The sequence below is a fragment of the Carassius auratus genome, unplaced genomic scaffold (genome assembly GCF_003368295.1).
Source record: "Carassius auratus strain Wakin unplaced genomic scaffold, ASM336829v1 scaf_tig00025578, whole genome shotgun sequence".
Classification (NCBI taxonomy): domain Eukaryota; kingdom Metazoa; phylum Chordata; class Actinopteri; order Cypriniformes; family Cyprinidae; genus Carassius; species Carassius auratus.
Window position 1 is genome coordinate 13,673 of NW_020525433.1, and position 16,284 is coordinate 29,956.

A 16,284-nucleotide genomic window follows, 5' to 3' on the forward strand; every position below is an offset into this window, starting at 1 on the left:
GAGAGACAGCAGGTGTGTGTGTGTGTGTGTGTGTGTGTGAGAGAGAGAGAGAGAGAGAGAGAGAGAGAGAGAGAGAGAGAGAGAGAGACAGCAGGTGAATGTGTGTGTTGTGTCTGACCTCAGTGTGTTACCCTACTGTCCACCACATTGAGTATGTTTGTGTGTTTATAAGTTAAAGACTTAGGTACCAAATGTTCAGATGTTATAATTTTAATAATCACACGTTTAATACTTCTAAGATCTTATAATATTATATTACTGTGATGTTCATTTAATATATTATCATTGCTATTATATTCTTTTTTTTCTGTCCATGTATACTTATCTTATTTGGCAATATTAATTTATAGTCAAGCCAATAAAGCAAAATCTTAAATGGACTTGAATTGACCTCAATTTAAAAAAGCAACGTTTCCTAACTTACAGTCGTAAATCCACTGAACTCTGTTAACACAGGACTACAAGCAAAGTCTTTCCTATAACTGACCGACTCGTTGAACCGAGAACCACTTCTGTCGAACATGTCGACTCGCAGTGATTTGTTTGGTTCCTTTGGCAAAAAAAAAAAAAAAAATGAATCGGACGTCCCTGCTGTTCCTCCAAGACGACAGAGCGCGCACTTGCTCGCGTCACCACACACTGCCGGTTTCTCTACGATGTCAGAGTTCAGGACAGGCTGCACTGACAACAACGTGCGTGTGTTGTGAATGTGTATGCCGCAAATGATCATTTACCTCATATAAAAAATAAAGGTCAAAAACACAGCAAGGTAAGTATAACTGATGGTTGTCTCTATATAACAACAACTAGATTTGCTGTGCACATCTTTCAAACATACGCTGTCTTGATTTGTGCCAGTTTCCTTTCCATTTTGTAATCATAAGAACTATTCTGATGTTGAAAGCAACTGTTTACTGGATAAGGAGGTAGATCCTGTTAAACAGATGTCAGATGAATTACCATGTTTTAGTACTATGGTAATGTCGTGTGTTTTGGACATGTAACATGGTATTTTTGAGATGAATTATTAGTACCAGCATCATGTAAATGCCATGATACATCAATTTGGAAATCACTCAGTACCATGGAAACACTGGTTAAGTTCGGACACACTTGACTAAATGTATTGTTTATAATCTATTAAACTTTTTGAAGTATACATGTATTTCAGGGAAAGCAACCAATGAATGTCCATCATGCATAGTTGTTTAAAAAGCATCCCACGATGCATGTCATGCATGTCTTTTATAAGTGATTGCAATCATATATATCTAACAAAAACTGCAAAACTGTTTCAGATCTCATCTACCTAAAATGAGAAACCTCAGTCTGCTGCAGCGCTTCAGGTGTGTGGATCTGTCCTCCCCGGGATCCCCACAGTGTTTCACCATCAGGAGCGAGACTGGAACCGTGCTGGTGGCCTCTGAGCTTGCCATCACAGAGTTTGACCCTCGGACTGAAGAGGTTTTTTTTTAGAATAAAAACAAAATGTTTTCTTAGAAGTTTAAATCCCAGTAATGGTGATTTATGATAGTTGTAACCCCATTTTGTTCCAGGATGATTGCTTCTGGTTCAGGATGTCTAATACCAACATAGGTATACATGAATTTTACTGTATAATGTGTTTCGATAGGTTCATAAAGAGGTTTCACTGACGGCAGAGGACTACCTCCCAGAGGACGGCAGTGGGGTTGTTGTGGCCATACAAGATCTGCCAGATCAGGAGTCAGTGTGTGTAGCCACTGGCAGTGGTGATGTCATTCTCTACAACCTCAACACCTGTCAGGTCATCATTCATTTCTTTTGAATGCTTTGATAATTGTATAAAATGATTGCTAAATGATTATGTGAAATATATATGCCGTTGTTGTATTTTTTAATTAACAATATCAAGTTCTCTCTCACAGTTTGAATGTGTTGGCAGTGTGGAAAGCGGTCTAACAGGCATGACGTGGAGCCCAGATCAAGAGTTGGTGGCTCTGACCACAGGTCTATACCACTAGCAGTGCTATTTTAAAATACTTGATGTTATTATAGTTATTAATATACTTTGATTTTCATTTTTATGTATATTTTCCATTTTATTTTAAAGTTTTAGTACGTTTGTGTTTTTGTCAGTTTTATTGGGTTTTGTGTGTGTGTGTGTGTATGTGTGTATATATATATATATATTTATTATATATGTTAATTGTGTATTTATGATTATTTAATATTTTTATTTATATTATAATTCGGAATTTTTAGGGTATTCAGATAAACTAAATAGAAAAGATAAGTGTTGCTAAATTAAAAGTTACTAGCTATTTTTTTATTATTATTATTTTTTTTCATTTAACATTTATATTGTTTCAAGTAGCAGGTTTTTTTTTTTTTTAATGGCTTTAGGTTTAGTTAACTATAATAACCCACTCAATATATATCTGTTTAGAAGTGCATAATAGTGCCATTTCCCTCTTTCCTCATTGTGTTTGTTTGTGTCTTATATTGCAGGTCAGGAGACAATTATCATGATGACCAAGGACTTTGAGCCAATAACTGAGGTTGCGATCAATCAGGATGACTTTGGCGAAGGTATAATTCATAAAAGTCTTCATTTACCTCTTAATATAATTATTATATATTTTTTTAAATGACTTGTGTTCTCTGTATTTGAGGAGATATCATGTCTGATGAGTGATTTTTTTTTTCTTTTTTCTGTGCATTAGATAAGTTCATCACAGTTGGTTGGGGGAAGAAGGAGACTCAATTTCATGGCTCTGAGGGCAAGCAAGCTGCCCAGCGGAAATCTGCAGTAAGGTTTTGTTCCATTTAGCATCGTTCTGCTTTACCAAATCAACTCGCTGCAGCTAGGAAGTATGATACTGACCTGAGGATCACCAGGGGATCATTGGTTTGAATATGGTCTTTTTCTCACCTAGTTCTTCTCATACACTTTCACAGGAAGTGCAGCCTGCTCTGCCATGGGACGACAGGAAGCCAAGAATCACATGGCGTGGTGATGGGCAGTTCTTTGCAGTCAGCACTGTTTGTCCTCAGACTGGTGAGACTCTCACTTTCTGTTATTGCTATTGCATGAAAAGTTGTGACCGTTAATATTGTTCATTATTACTGTAGCTTAAACAGCTGAACATGGCGCTAACAACACCAAGGTCATGTGTTTGGTTGCCAAAGAATGCATGAACTGATAAAGTGTGTATCTTGAAAGTTACTTTGCATAAAATCGTCTGCCAGATGCATTAATGTGAATGTCAAATATAGCAACTTTTTGTTGCAGGTGCTCGAAAGGTTCGAATCTGGAACCGAGAATGTGTTCTGCAGGCCACCAGCGAGGCTGTTAATGGTCTGGAACAGCCTCTCTGCTGGAAGTAAAATATTCTGAACGTCTTTTTACTTTTTTCTTTGACTTCGTGGTTCGTCTGACTGATCTGATGTGAACTGACAAAAATAGATTTTTTCTTCTAGACCCTCCGGTAGCCTGATCGCTTCCACACAGCGGCACCCTAACAAACACAGCGTGGTGTTTATGGAAAAGAATGGACTGTTGCATGGAGATTTTAATCTGCCTTTTGGAAAGGAACAGGTCAAGGTAGATCTCATCTACTCTCTATATGTCATTTTCAAAGATCTGAAAGACAAGTCATGGTGCATGAAAAAGCTGATAATTTTGTTGAAAACTGGTGTTTTTTCTCAGGTAAAGGAGCTGCTGTGGAACAGTGACTCTACTGTTCTGGCTGTTTGGATGGAGGACTTAAAGCCTGGAGAGAACAACCATCCCAACACATACAGTAAGATGCAGATAGAACTGCTTTTCATATTCAGTGATGGGTCCAGTACTGATCAGTGCTGCTTAATTATGGCGGCATGATTAATCAAAACAAACCAAAGTCATTCTGTGTCAAATCAACTAAACTTCGGAAGCTTTCCAAATTTTGCTAATATACATAAATAGTGATGAAAGCCAAAATATTAAATGCCACAGATATATATTTACTGTGTAATCCACTATTTTTAGCAGCGGTCACAATGGAATGTTTGACCTGAGATTTTGGAGCCAAATTACAGGAGGGTAAAAATGACTTTAGAAAGCTGGCAGCATTATTGTTATCTTTACACTGAGATTGATAGGTCTGTTAGTAAAATCTGTTGACTTTAGCAACGGAGATCCCAAAAGAAAAGCTTATTAAGAATCAGAATCTTGAAGTATATTATGATATTGTAAGTTACAAGCCTGACGAATTTAGAAAAAAGAATATTTATGGTACTCAGACATGTATGTTCTATGCAGTTGAGCTGATAGAATTTTTTTTTGATGCATTTCTAGTTCAAAAAATTTAAGGGCACCTTTTATGCCCCTTCTTACAAGATGTGTTATTGGTCTTTGGTGTCCCAGAATGTGTCTGTGAAGTTCAGACCAAACCATCTCCCATTTTTGTCATAAAAAGCACTCATCAATAAAAGAGCTTGTAATGAAATGTGCTTATCAACAAAATCTGGGAAGGGCTCCCTGTGGTTTTCAGTCAAAATAAAATTAACTAAATAAACATTTGAAAATGCACAAACAAGACCGCCATAATGCTTTGGTTTTAAACATCTGACCTCTTTCTTTCACAGTTCAGCTGTGGACAGTCGGGAATTATCATTGGTATCTGAAGCAAAGCTTGCATTTTGGCAGTGAGCCCCTCAGGGCTCCGGCGTGTGTTGTTGGGATCCGGAGAAGTCCTTGCGCCTCCACCTCCTGACTCGAGGATGGGCCAGCTACACCTATGACTGGGGCTGGAGCACTGACCGCAGTCAAGGAACAGATTTCCATGATAACGCCAATGTGGCAGTGATTGATGGAGGTAGGCTTGACCATTGTCTAACTCATGAATAATTGATTCATCTCTATACTTTAATAAATTGCAGACAACACGCTGTTTCTCACATCTAGTTTTACATAATTTTTTAGAGTAAATAAGACATTTGAGTACAGTCCAACAATTAATGGTCTGAATGATTTCAGTGTTTAACTAATGTGTTTTGCAGATAAAATCCTGGTGACAACTTTCCGCCAGTGTGTGATCCCTCCACCTATGTGTGCTTTTGAACTTCAACTTCCTGTTCCTGTGAACTTGGTCACATTCCGTTCTCAAGCCCAGAGGACCAATGAGCTCGCTGCACTCACAGCCGATGGACATATTCATGTTTATGGACCAGGTGAGTCATGTCATTTGAAACTTGATTCAAACATTACATTGTTTAGGATTTCTGACTTAAATTTCCAATATTCAGGTGGTGGAGCTGAAAATGGAAGTGTACCTGGGGTATCTGGCTTTAAAGTCATCTCAGCACCGTTAGTCTTAAGAAAGACATACAGGTACAGATGATTTTGAGTTTGACTGTTGATTGTGTTTTACATTTGTTCATGTTTCTCTAATCCTTATTTAACAAGAAGGTGTCACTAAAATTTTTACATGTTTTGTGAATGGTAGTGTAGCTGTAAAAGTCTGGGGTCGGTAAGAAAAAAATAATTATTACCCATTTAAAATAATTAATAAAAGTACATTGTACAATGTCGCTGTTGATCAGTTGAATGCATTATTTGCTGAATAAAAGTATTTATTACTTAAAAATCTTAGCAGGTTTCCAAATTGCGACTTAAATGGTCGCACTTGTGTCCAAAAATATTAAATTGCAAGATTTTGCTGAGGTCGCTTCTGGTGACTAGATCTATGTATTTATGTTGTTATAACTTAAAAATTAGCATGTAATGCCTTTTTTCCTGGTTGTTTTGGGATCCGATCACTTACTATGTTCACGTCGGACGATGCGCATCACAGTTTTAGAGGAAAATAAGAGTTTCAAACAATCCTCACCTCTGCCGTGCTGCAGCGCTGACACACACCTGATAAAAACAGCTCAGTTGAGCAGCGCGAGAGAAAGAGAAATGATGGAGATGTTAGAAGTGAAAGTGCACAAAAGCAAAGTCTATTTCAAGCACAACTTGAACAAACTACAACATGTAAAGCTGTCAGCTGTATGGGCAACGGCGTTAACAATTTTCATTTATAATCATTAATAATATGGTTTCTTCTTAACAAGATCTTAGGTCTATGCTGTATTCTGTTAATGCTTGGACTCTTTATTATTTTAAGCACACTTACCGTCCAGTAATGGCTTTAAAATTATTCCAAATTCATAATGAAATACAAACAATAAATAACGTTTTTTGCCGCTCTTTAACGCTCTTTAATTTAAATGTGAAAGACATACACTCTTAAAAATAAAAGGTTCTTCACGGAACCATTTTATAGAACCATCTCTTTCTCAACTTTTTATAATCTAAAGAACCTTCTTTCGCCACAGAGAACCTCATGTGAAACGTAAAGGTTCTTCAGATGTTAAAGGTTCTTTATGAAACCATTTAGACAAAACAGGTTCTTCTATGGCACTGTGAAAGCACCTTTATTTTTAATAGTGTATGCCAACTTTTACAGGATGCATTTAGGAGAAGCCGAAACTGGCCAAGTGATGTTTATGGTCCACCACATTGGTACAGATAATGAACAATTCTTTGTGACTGTTTATTTCAAGTCGGAAAAGACATTTAGTTACAAGACAAGATGGATTAAAATGCTAATAAAGAAAATAAAATATGTTTATTCTGTGGCCCATAAAACCTTTTTTTTTTTTTCTTATAGAAGCCACTGACTCCTTACTCAATTTTTTGGTTTGGAGCCCTGCTTAGTGATCTCAAACTCAATATACAACATGAAAAATACAATAAATAAAAATATATTACATATTTTTTTTGACAAATTGACTGTTTCCACAGTGATTTTCTGCAAAATCCACTGTGTTCTACTCTCCTTTCCATTGTTTTTGGATTATTTGTGCTAATTTCTTTTCTGTCATTTTCTCATCGGGCTAGCATATCAATTATTACATGTAGGATATATTCTGATGCAGATGTTCTCTCTCAGGGTCACCATGGATCAGGAGGTACCTCTGACCCTGCGCTTGCTGCTGTGGTTGAAGGACGATTTGTTTTTGGCTGTGGCTCATGGAAGATACTTGACCCGCCTGCTGAAACTCACCCCATCAGACAGCCAGGACCCCAAGGACACGCTGGAGATCAGGTACTGATGCCAAAACAACTAACTCCTCCGGTCTTGTCATAATTTGTATTCCGTGTAGCTCATGCAAAGACAGACTGATCTAACGAGTGTAGACATGAGCTCAGGGGCTGGGAATTATAACAACTTAAGAATTTGTTGTAACTTTTATGCAGTGTCTCTTTTTCTTAAAGTCTTGGTGTTGGTCATTTCTCAGGTCAGATGTTCCAGTGGATGGTTTTGTGATCAGCTTGTGTCACAGCCTCAGAAATGGCACTGTGGCACTGCAACTTGATGACGGACAGATCCGGAAAGTTCACACGGGTCAGTCCACTAATTATAACAGGAACTGGATTTGGCTCTACGTAGTAACTGTTTCATCCCTTGTCTTGTTTATTTTTCTTCCTAATGCAATTTAAAAATGAATCATTTAATCACACATATAAAGACGTCTGTTAATGCTAGAATTTTCTATACAGACTCTTCAGAGCTCAGTCTAACAGAATGGAAGGATTCCTCTGGCAATACCATTAACTTCCCCCGGCCTTGTGTTCAGACGGCACTATGTACCCTCAGCGGAGAGGTGAATATATAGTCTCCATCTATCACTGCCCTTTATTTCATCATGCTCACTTCAGTTTCAATAAATGCTTCATATGTATTTGTCTTTTAATAGGAACATTTGATAGGCCTCACAGAGAGATCCCATCTCTACATCGGTGACTCACTGGTAGGTGCGAGTACCCCAAAAATGATATAAAAAGGATTTAAATCACATTACATTTAGTGTGTTAGTGCCAGAATCCTGGCTGGTAAGCTCACTGGAGTGTCTCTTCCGCAGGTGGCCTCCAATATCTCCTCGTTTGTAGTTTATGACGACTTCCTCCTGCTCACCACACACTCTCACATGTGCCACTGTCTCAACCTCAGCACACTCTCTGTCAAAGGTACACATGAATGCATCATGTTACAAAAAATATGCTGCTCATTCGAACTTTCTACTCATTAAATAACCCTGAAGAAATGCATCAAAGTTGCAAAGAAAAGCAACAAAACTGTTTTAAACATTGATGGTAAGAAATGTTTTTTGAGCAACAAATCAGCATATTAGAATGATTTATAAAGGGTGATATGACATGATATGATATGTTTCCATCCACCTATTTTAATGCATATATTGCATAAAAAATCCTTGATAGAAATGTAAAGATACATATACATTCTTAAAATTTGCATAAATGAACTTATGCGCTTAATTAAGCAGGATACATATCTTATCCGGTAACAAAACATGGACATGAACTACTATGGAAACACTGAATAAATTCCTTTATGCGTGTTTGAAAAGACATGACTTTGCGATGGGACAGCACAGCTGGAACAACCATCAAACCGATCACATTGCACAGCATCTAAAAGTCTCGTCAAAATGTTTTGTTATAATTATATTAGTGCTGTCAATCGATTAAAAAAAATTAACTAATTAATCGAACAATTTTTTAAAATTAATCGCGATTAATCGCGATTAATCGCAATTAAAAGACTGAAACTTTTTGGATATGTAAATGTAAAATGTAAATAATTAATGTAAACTCAAGACAAAGAAACTATTTAAATTCAAAATATGATTGTTTATTGGAATTTTTGTTTAACTTGTAACACAGATTTTCTCATGTAAACAACATACCTGCAATAAACCATCAATATCCTCCAAATTAACTGTTGGCTTGAAAGCCATATTTATTACAGAAATAAAAACACAGGCATGTAAGTACCATTTGAATTTCAAAACAATCAATGCCAATAATAGACAAAAATGATTTCCATGTTGAATTCTAAGTGGACTGCAAAAAATTCCAAAGTATAGTCATTGCCAGTGCTTTAAGTGGGCCAGTATGCACCAATACCGCCACTTCCAAATATAGCTCTTGAGCATACCGCCACCTCTCCGTGCGCCCAGAACGTGCTTGTAGCGTACCGGTACGCTCATTTGGACATCTGTTTTTAATGGAGGTTTTAATCTTTCACCTGCACTGCCGATTTTCAGAGCGCCCTTCACAATGCAAGCTTCCTAATTCATCCCACCCAGAGCAGAAACTACATTACCCATTCACCCTTAAGTTATACAAGTGAATAGCGCATGTGTCGCTTTTCCCACTGTTAAGTGTCAACAACTCAACGTGGCCGGAGAAGGTGTTTGAAACTCGTTGTGAGTTATACTAAAGCAAAATCTTGAGTATTTATTGTCTGATAAACATTAAAAACTGTCTGCGGAGGTTGAGTAGTCCTGCAGCCCCCGCTGGCTGCTCATTGGCTGCAGCATCTTTTTTCTAAGTTCTAAAAAAATACCGTAGACGGCAAGGCACAAATTTAGATATTCATTTATCTAATTAATCTATAGCCTATGCACAAAAACAATATGATCTTTTTGTCCCCTTTTTGTTTTAAAGCTTGATGAAGAGAGAGAGCGCAAGTTGCTGCAGCTGCAAGGACAGTGATGCACGCGCACAGGAGTGATTGACAGTTCGCGGCACTGTGTACAAAAAATACTCCGCTACACAATTATTTCGTTATATTCATTTAAGCTTATTAACGTTAGCGTTACAGAAAGGTCTGATTTACGCACTGTTACAGTCATTGTTTTTTTTGTTTTTTTAAACAATGACATTTGAGTTCATGATTTTAATGTTGCTGTTTCTTGTGGCAGACTAAATGAAGAGTAATGTTTCTTGTGGCAGACTGAAGAGTAATCCGGCAGAGTTTTATACTGAAACTTTCCGTCTAAAAGTCCTTCCTTGGTCTTATCCATATTTCTTTGCACGTTGAACACACATAGGCCACAACTGGAAATAAAAAAAACTGCAACCGCGTTAATTGCGTTATTTTTTTTTAACGCGTTAAATATTTCAAATTAATCGAATGCGTTAACGCGCTAATTTTGACAGCACTAAATTATATAATTATTATAACTCCCAGAACTACATTCACAAACCGCAGGTTTTGAAAATAAGATAACATGACCGCTTTTGGTCTGCGTACTCTGAGGCTCGTAAGTTATTGTACACACAAATTATTGTGTAGAGTGCCTTTTCCTGCTGCAGCAAAAAAAAAAAAAACATTCTTTGTGATATTTAGCACAAGTTAATCGGCGAGTGACAATGTTGTTCTCATTTTTTTAAATGGAAACGGTGCTTTATTCAGAAATGTTTTATCTGATATTCCAATTTTGCGCATATGTTTAGTTTGTAACTTTGGATGGAAACAGCTACTGTTCTGAAAGACTGCTGAAAATAAATGACAAGAAAAAGTTACATTTTTTGATTATTAAAATATATATGTTCCATAATTATAGAAATATGTTGAATTACTTCAATTTCTATATTGGTGTCCTGTGCAGGTCTGCAGTCAGCTCTGAGCTCAGATGCTAATCAGAATGATGAGACCGTACGAAAGGTAGAACGAGGCTCTCGCATTGTTTCTGTGGTTCCCCAGGACACCAGACTCATCCTGCAGGTCAGCTGAACATCTTGATATGATTATGTATTTTTGGATTATGTATTTTAATGATAAATGGATTCGTTTTGTTTTCAGATGCCACGGGGAATCTGGAAACCATTCATCATCAAGCTCTTGTACTTGCTCAGCTCAGAAAGTGGCTTGAATGGGTATTTTATTTTATCTAGAAAACTTGAGACAATGTGACATATACAAAGAAAATACTGACCTTATTAAAAGAAAAAAAAGGGATTCATTTCTCCAAATTATTTTATATTGCATTATATGTTTACTATAAACGTAAAACATGATACCTGATTAAATTTAAATGATTTGAATCATTTGAATTGCTGTTGTTTGTTTCAGTCTCCTGTTTAAAGATGCTTTCGAGTGCATGAGGAAGCTGAGGATAAACCTCAACCTCATTTATGACCACAATCCAACTGTGAGTGACCTCACTCTGTTGTCATTTCTTTTTTTACAGTAACATCTAAACACATTCTTCTACACCATGGGTTTCATTTTCTTTCAGAGAATGGCACTAAATAATTAACACCACTCCCATTTACCCCCCATCCCATGATTCCTCTCGCAGGCGTTTCTTGCAAACATTGAGATGTTCCTGAAACAGATCGACTCCATCAACTACATCAACCTGTTCCTCACTGAACTCAAGTAAAACGCATTGATTAAATCTTTTTGATGCCTTTTCCATTTCATTTGTCTTTGAATAAAAACATGTCTTCATTCTTAGAGAGGAAGACACCACTACAACAATGTACCCATGTCCTTCACGCTCAGCCTCCAGTTCTGCCTCAGGGAAAGGAGGAAAGAAGGTGGACATCATCTGTGATGCGTTACGGTCAACAATGGAGACTCTGGACCCACAAAAGTCAGTTCCACGGTTATAAATGTTACTTATGTTTATGTAAATTGAAGGAAGTATAGTACAGCCCTTCAACTTCCCTCTCCAAATGAGATAAGATTACATTTTACACAGGATGTACATCAAGCCCTGATCTTCCTCCTCTGAGATGCTTTCATCTATACACAGGTATTGTTTATGTATTCTGACATCACACGTGAGAAAAACAACACCAGAACTAGAAATCGCTCTACAGAAGGTCCATGAGTTACGAGGTGAGCCTCGATTCACTCAAGCCCAATAAAAATAAGTTTGATTATGTGTCTGTTACGTGTGGTGTGTGTTGTGTGCTTGAATATTTAGTGAACCCCAGCCAGTGGCAGCATCAGTGTGAGCGCAGAGGAAGCCCTGAAGTTTCTTCTCTTCCTCGTTAACGTGAATGAGCTGTATGAACACTCCCTCGGCACCTACGATTTTGACCTAGTGCTCATGGTGGCTGAAAAATCTCAGAAGGTCAGTCAGAAGATTCCAACTCTGAACATTATTATATGATATAATTTGTTTTTAATTAATACAATACATTTTTTCTAAACATCGCGTTATTTGTATTGGGGTCGCTTCAACCCGCAGACTTGGCAACACTGGTTGGCCTTTACTACACAGAGCTGTAGTTCACTGACAATCTACACAAAATCGATTTCAAAATCAGAAGCGATTCTTTGTCGATTTTGAAAGCGCTTTTGTGTAGTTTGTTGGTGGACTATGGCTCTGTGTAGTAAATGCAGCTCCAACTGAACCAGTGTTGCCAAGTCTGCGGTTGTTTTTTCTTCATGTCCGCGGTCGAAGCGACCCCAATACAAAATAACGTGATGTTAGCCCTTAAAAATATTTTACTAAGGCAACCCTGCCAAAAACATGTATTTTAACCCAGGGACACAATTTTTTTCGGGGGAACCTATTGGAAACGTGATTGGGCTAATTTTGGACTAGTTTTGAGAAGCAAGTGGGTTTTTGTTTTGAAAACCTGGCAACCCTGATCTGAACGCACGTGCTGAGATGTACTTCTAATCACAGGAGCGCCTTTACTGACGATATGCGCATGAAAATTGCATTCAGTTTTTTTGCACAGCACTAAATATAATGTTGTTATTGTATATATTTATTGTTTTACAAATACAATTTGTATGAAGTTAAAAAAAATACTATTCAGTAAACATAATACATTTTGTAATTTCACATATAAGCAGCCATTGGACATATTGTTTTATTATATCATATTAAAACAATTTAAACGAGAAAAAAATACAAATAAATACATAATAAATTAAATTCTTGTTCACATATAAGCATCCATTTACATATTTGTATTACTATAATATGTTGTATTATTATTATAGATACTTTTTTATTGCAATTACATTATTTTATATTATAAAAGGAATGTACAACACATTGAAAATAGAAACTGGCCATTAGTGAGAGGAAGATCGCATTTATAACACTACAAACAGGCGTTTCCCCGTGTGCACAGCTTTTTCTGATCTGAGATTGAATCTAGTTCTAGCCACACAGTCTGTAGGACCACTGTTAAGCGACTGGTTATAGTTTGTTGTTTTTTCCTCAAACATGTAGGACCCTAAAGGAGTACCTCCCATTTCTGAACATGCGAGACCCTGGAGCCGAACTACCAGCGCTTGACACCATCGATAAACACCTCAAGAGATTACAGGAAGGCCTTACATCCACTCAGCAAGTGTGGTGAGAGCCTGTTGGACATCCATGAGCAATGCGACAGCAAAGTTCCTCTGTTTTATTCACTCCTTGCTACCGTCTGTATCCCTGTTTGGTTCTCCTGTTCTGCTTCATGTTTTCAGTGTGAAGAAACATATTCACAGAATTGTTAAACCTTGGTGAAAGGACAGAGACTGTACAGTGATGTCTTGAGCTCTATTCTTCAAAACAGTGAGCAGTAACACAGGGCCAAGTTTTATTTGATAAATCCTACCCTAAAAAGGCCACAGCAGAATTTGACATAAATATGCAGTGATGACGTGATCTTGACCTTTGACCCCTGTGACATCATCAGACCCTGAGCGTGGGCCTATGCAGAGCATCTAGTGGGAGCAGGAGCAGGCGGAGCAGGCGGGACTGTTGCTGTGGAGATGGTGGGGAGAACGCTCGTGCCCTGCAGGCCTTCGTCAGCTGTACGAGCTGGAGAAACGCCCTCGCTGTGGCCACACACATTCCCATTACCACCTAAACAGCTGGCACTGCTCGCCCGAGACCTGGCAGGTGGAGATCTCTGTCATGTATGCATGTTTCCTGCTGAGATTATGAATATCCGGAAGCCATGTTGTATGTCTGATGTTTTCAGAGAACTTCTGGAGGCCAGGAGGCACAAGCAAGCCGCCCCTGTGTTTGGAGCAGTATGCTAAGTGTAGAGTGTATGTTTATAGTCTCATTGTTCCAAGACTGTGGTCTGCTGTGTCATGTGCTCATACCTGTGTGTTGGCAGGATTGTGAGGAGGCCATCTCTGCTCTGATACAGGGAGCTGCATGGGAAGAAGCGCTCCGATTGGTGAGCCTCTTCATTCATCTCTTTCCTCCGTTTTACTATATGTATATACCCATACGTATACATACATACATATATATATATTGGGATTATATAATATATAATATATATATATATTATATATATTTATATTTATATATATATATATATTTTTTTTTTTTTTTTTTTTTTTTCAGTAGCTATATAAAAAACCTACATTTTTTTATTTCTTGTTTCAGATTTATTTGTACAACAGACAGGATATCATTGAGACTGATCTGAAGTCTGCTCTTCTAGATGGTAAACCATCATATTTTTTCTTTTTTTTATTGACCTGTTAATGTTCTATTTATTTTGTGCTGTATCTTATTGAATGATTGGTTTCCTGTAGCTCACAGTAATCAGACGTCTTTCCTGGAGTCCCAGAGGCTTTGTTTATCCGTCACAAAAACCGCCTTGCTGTGGTCCGAGAACTCAAAGCCAAGGCCAGACTGGAGTTATTTGGTAAACAGGAAATATTTCTCCGTTCCATTTATATTATTAGCTTTTCCGAAGACTCTGGGTGTGTCCTTTTTGAATAAATATTGTATTTTTTTTTATCTTACATGAATCACATTAAACCTTCATTAGTACACTTTTGGTTTTATTCTATTTCTTGTTGCTCACTGACAACCTCTTGGTGTTTCAGACGAGGATGGCCCTGACTGTGCGGATGCTGAGCTCTACTCGGAGGCCAGCAGCGTCTTGACCGGCAGCCATCTTGGCTCAAAATACTCCCGCAGCAACTCTCGCATTTCATCGTGAGTGACATCTTTTCTAAGACAAATTTACAAACACTAAGGATACACTGATTGATGGGCAACCGAAATTGTTTGTCCAAAAATAGGAAAAGAAGTATAATAACCATAAAAAGACCGAATAAATTGTACCGAACAATAATGTGACGTGATCAAGTAGAGGCGTGCACTAATGCAGCAAACATGTTGGCAGTGAGGAAGCATTTAAAATTGTCCAAGAAAGAAGGAAAAATCATTACAAACACAGACAGCCATGCCACCCATGAGAAGAGGAAGGGATGATCATTGCTGATTACTTGATGATGATTGAAATAATAAACAAACTGCAGAACGTTTATGTTTTCTAATACATGCACAAATGCATGTATAAAAAGACAGAGCTGCGCGAGCTCACAGCACCAGGGTTCAAAGTCCAAAGCACAGGGAAATATTTACTGAAACTATTACTCAGTAACATTTTTATGTATTTCTAAAATAAAATAAGAACAGTCCTTTTTATACATTTATTATAACACAGTTATCAATTTGGGATCTGTAGCCTAATGTTTTCCCATGTTTTATTAAAAAAGACTCTTCTGCTCAGCAAGGATGCATTTATTTGTACACTAAAAAAAATACATTATTAATTCAAGAAGGAGGTTTCAGAAATGGCCTAAAATATTTTTTTAAAAAATTCAGTGTTCAGTAAATATTTTTAAATAGTAATTTGTAAATGATTTTTCTTAACTAGGTAGTAAAACAGTAAAAAGCATATTTGGCTACTCCGTTTATGCAATGGTGAAAAAATTGGCGGAAAAAAATGTGAAAAGCCATGTGTTCGGCCCAGTGTTTAATTTTCTTAGGCCTTGGCCAAGAATTTCATTTTGGTGATCCCCAACAAACACGTCACTGTTTCAGTGTCTTATAACCTGTCAGCAGCTCAAATGTGAAGGTTGAAGTTTGCTAACTGATCTGCAGGAGGTCGTCTAAGAATCGTAGGAAAGCAGAGGGAAAGAAACACAGTCTGAAGGAGGGAAGCCCATTCGAGGACATCGCCCTCCTGAACGCACTTACTCAAATCATCACCATCGTTGATAAGATGAGAGGTGAGCTGAGGACACAACAGAAACACCAAAACATGTAATACTCATTTAAATCTGAATATATGCATTTAAATTGCAATTATAAGATGGATAGAATGGATATTTGATGAATAAAATATGGACCTATTTCAAGTGAATCAGACATCAAGAAATGTGCATCTTAGAGTTTATGTTTGGCATAGTTTGGACTCCACAGTATTGACATGAATCTGATCGGTTTCCTTATGTAGCTGTATTCTGACGATTTTTGTTGTCTGACCCTGCAGAGGAGGTTCACAGCCTGCTGAAGGCTCTGGTGCTCTTCCAGTTTGACGCTGCGGCCAGCAGCCTGCAGAGAGACTACGGTGAACTGCTCCAGCTCGTGGAGAGCGCTCTTCCAGAGATCTGGACTGACAAC

General features: G+C 37.6%; 1 pseudogene; it reads left to right on the plus strand.

The window, feature by feature from the left end:
* The first annotated feature begins 629 nt into the window (after positions 1–629).
* Positions 630–16,278, plus strand: LOC113078360 (elongator complex protein 1-like; annotated as a pseudogene).
* Positions 16,279–16,284: the final 6 nt, after the last annotated feature.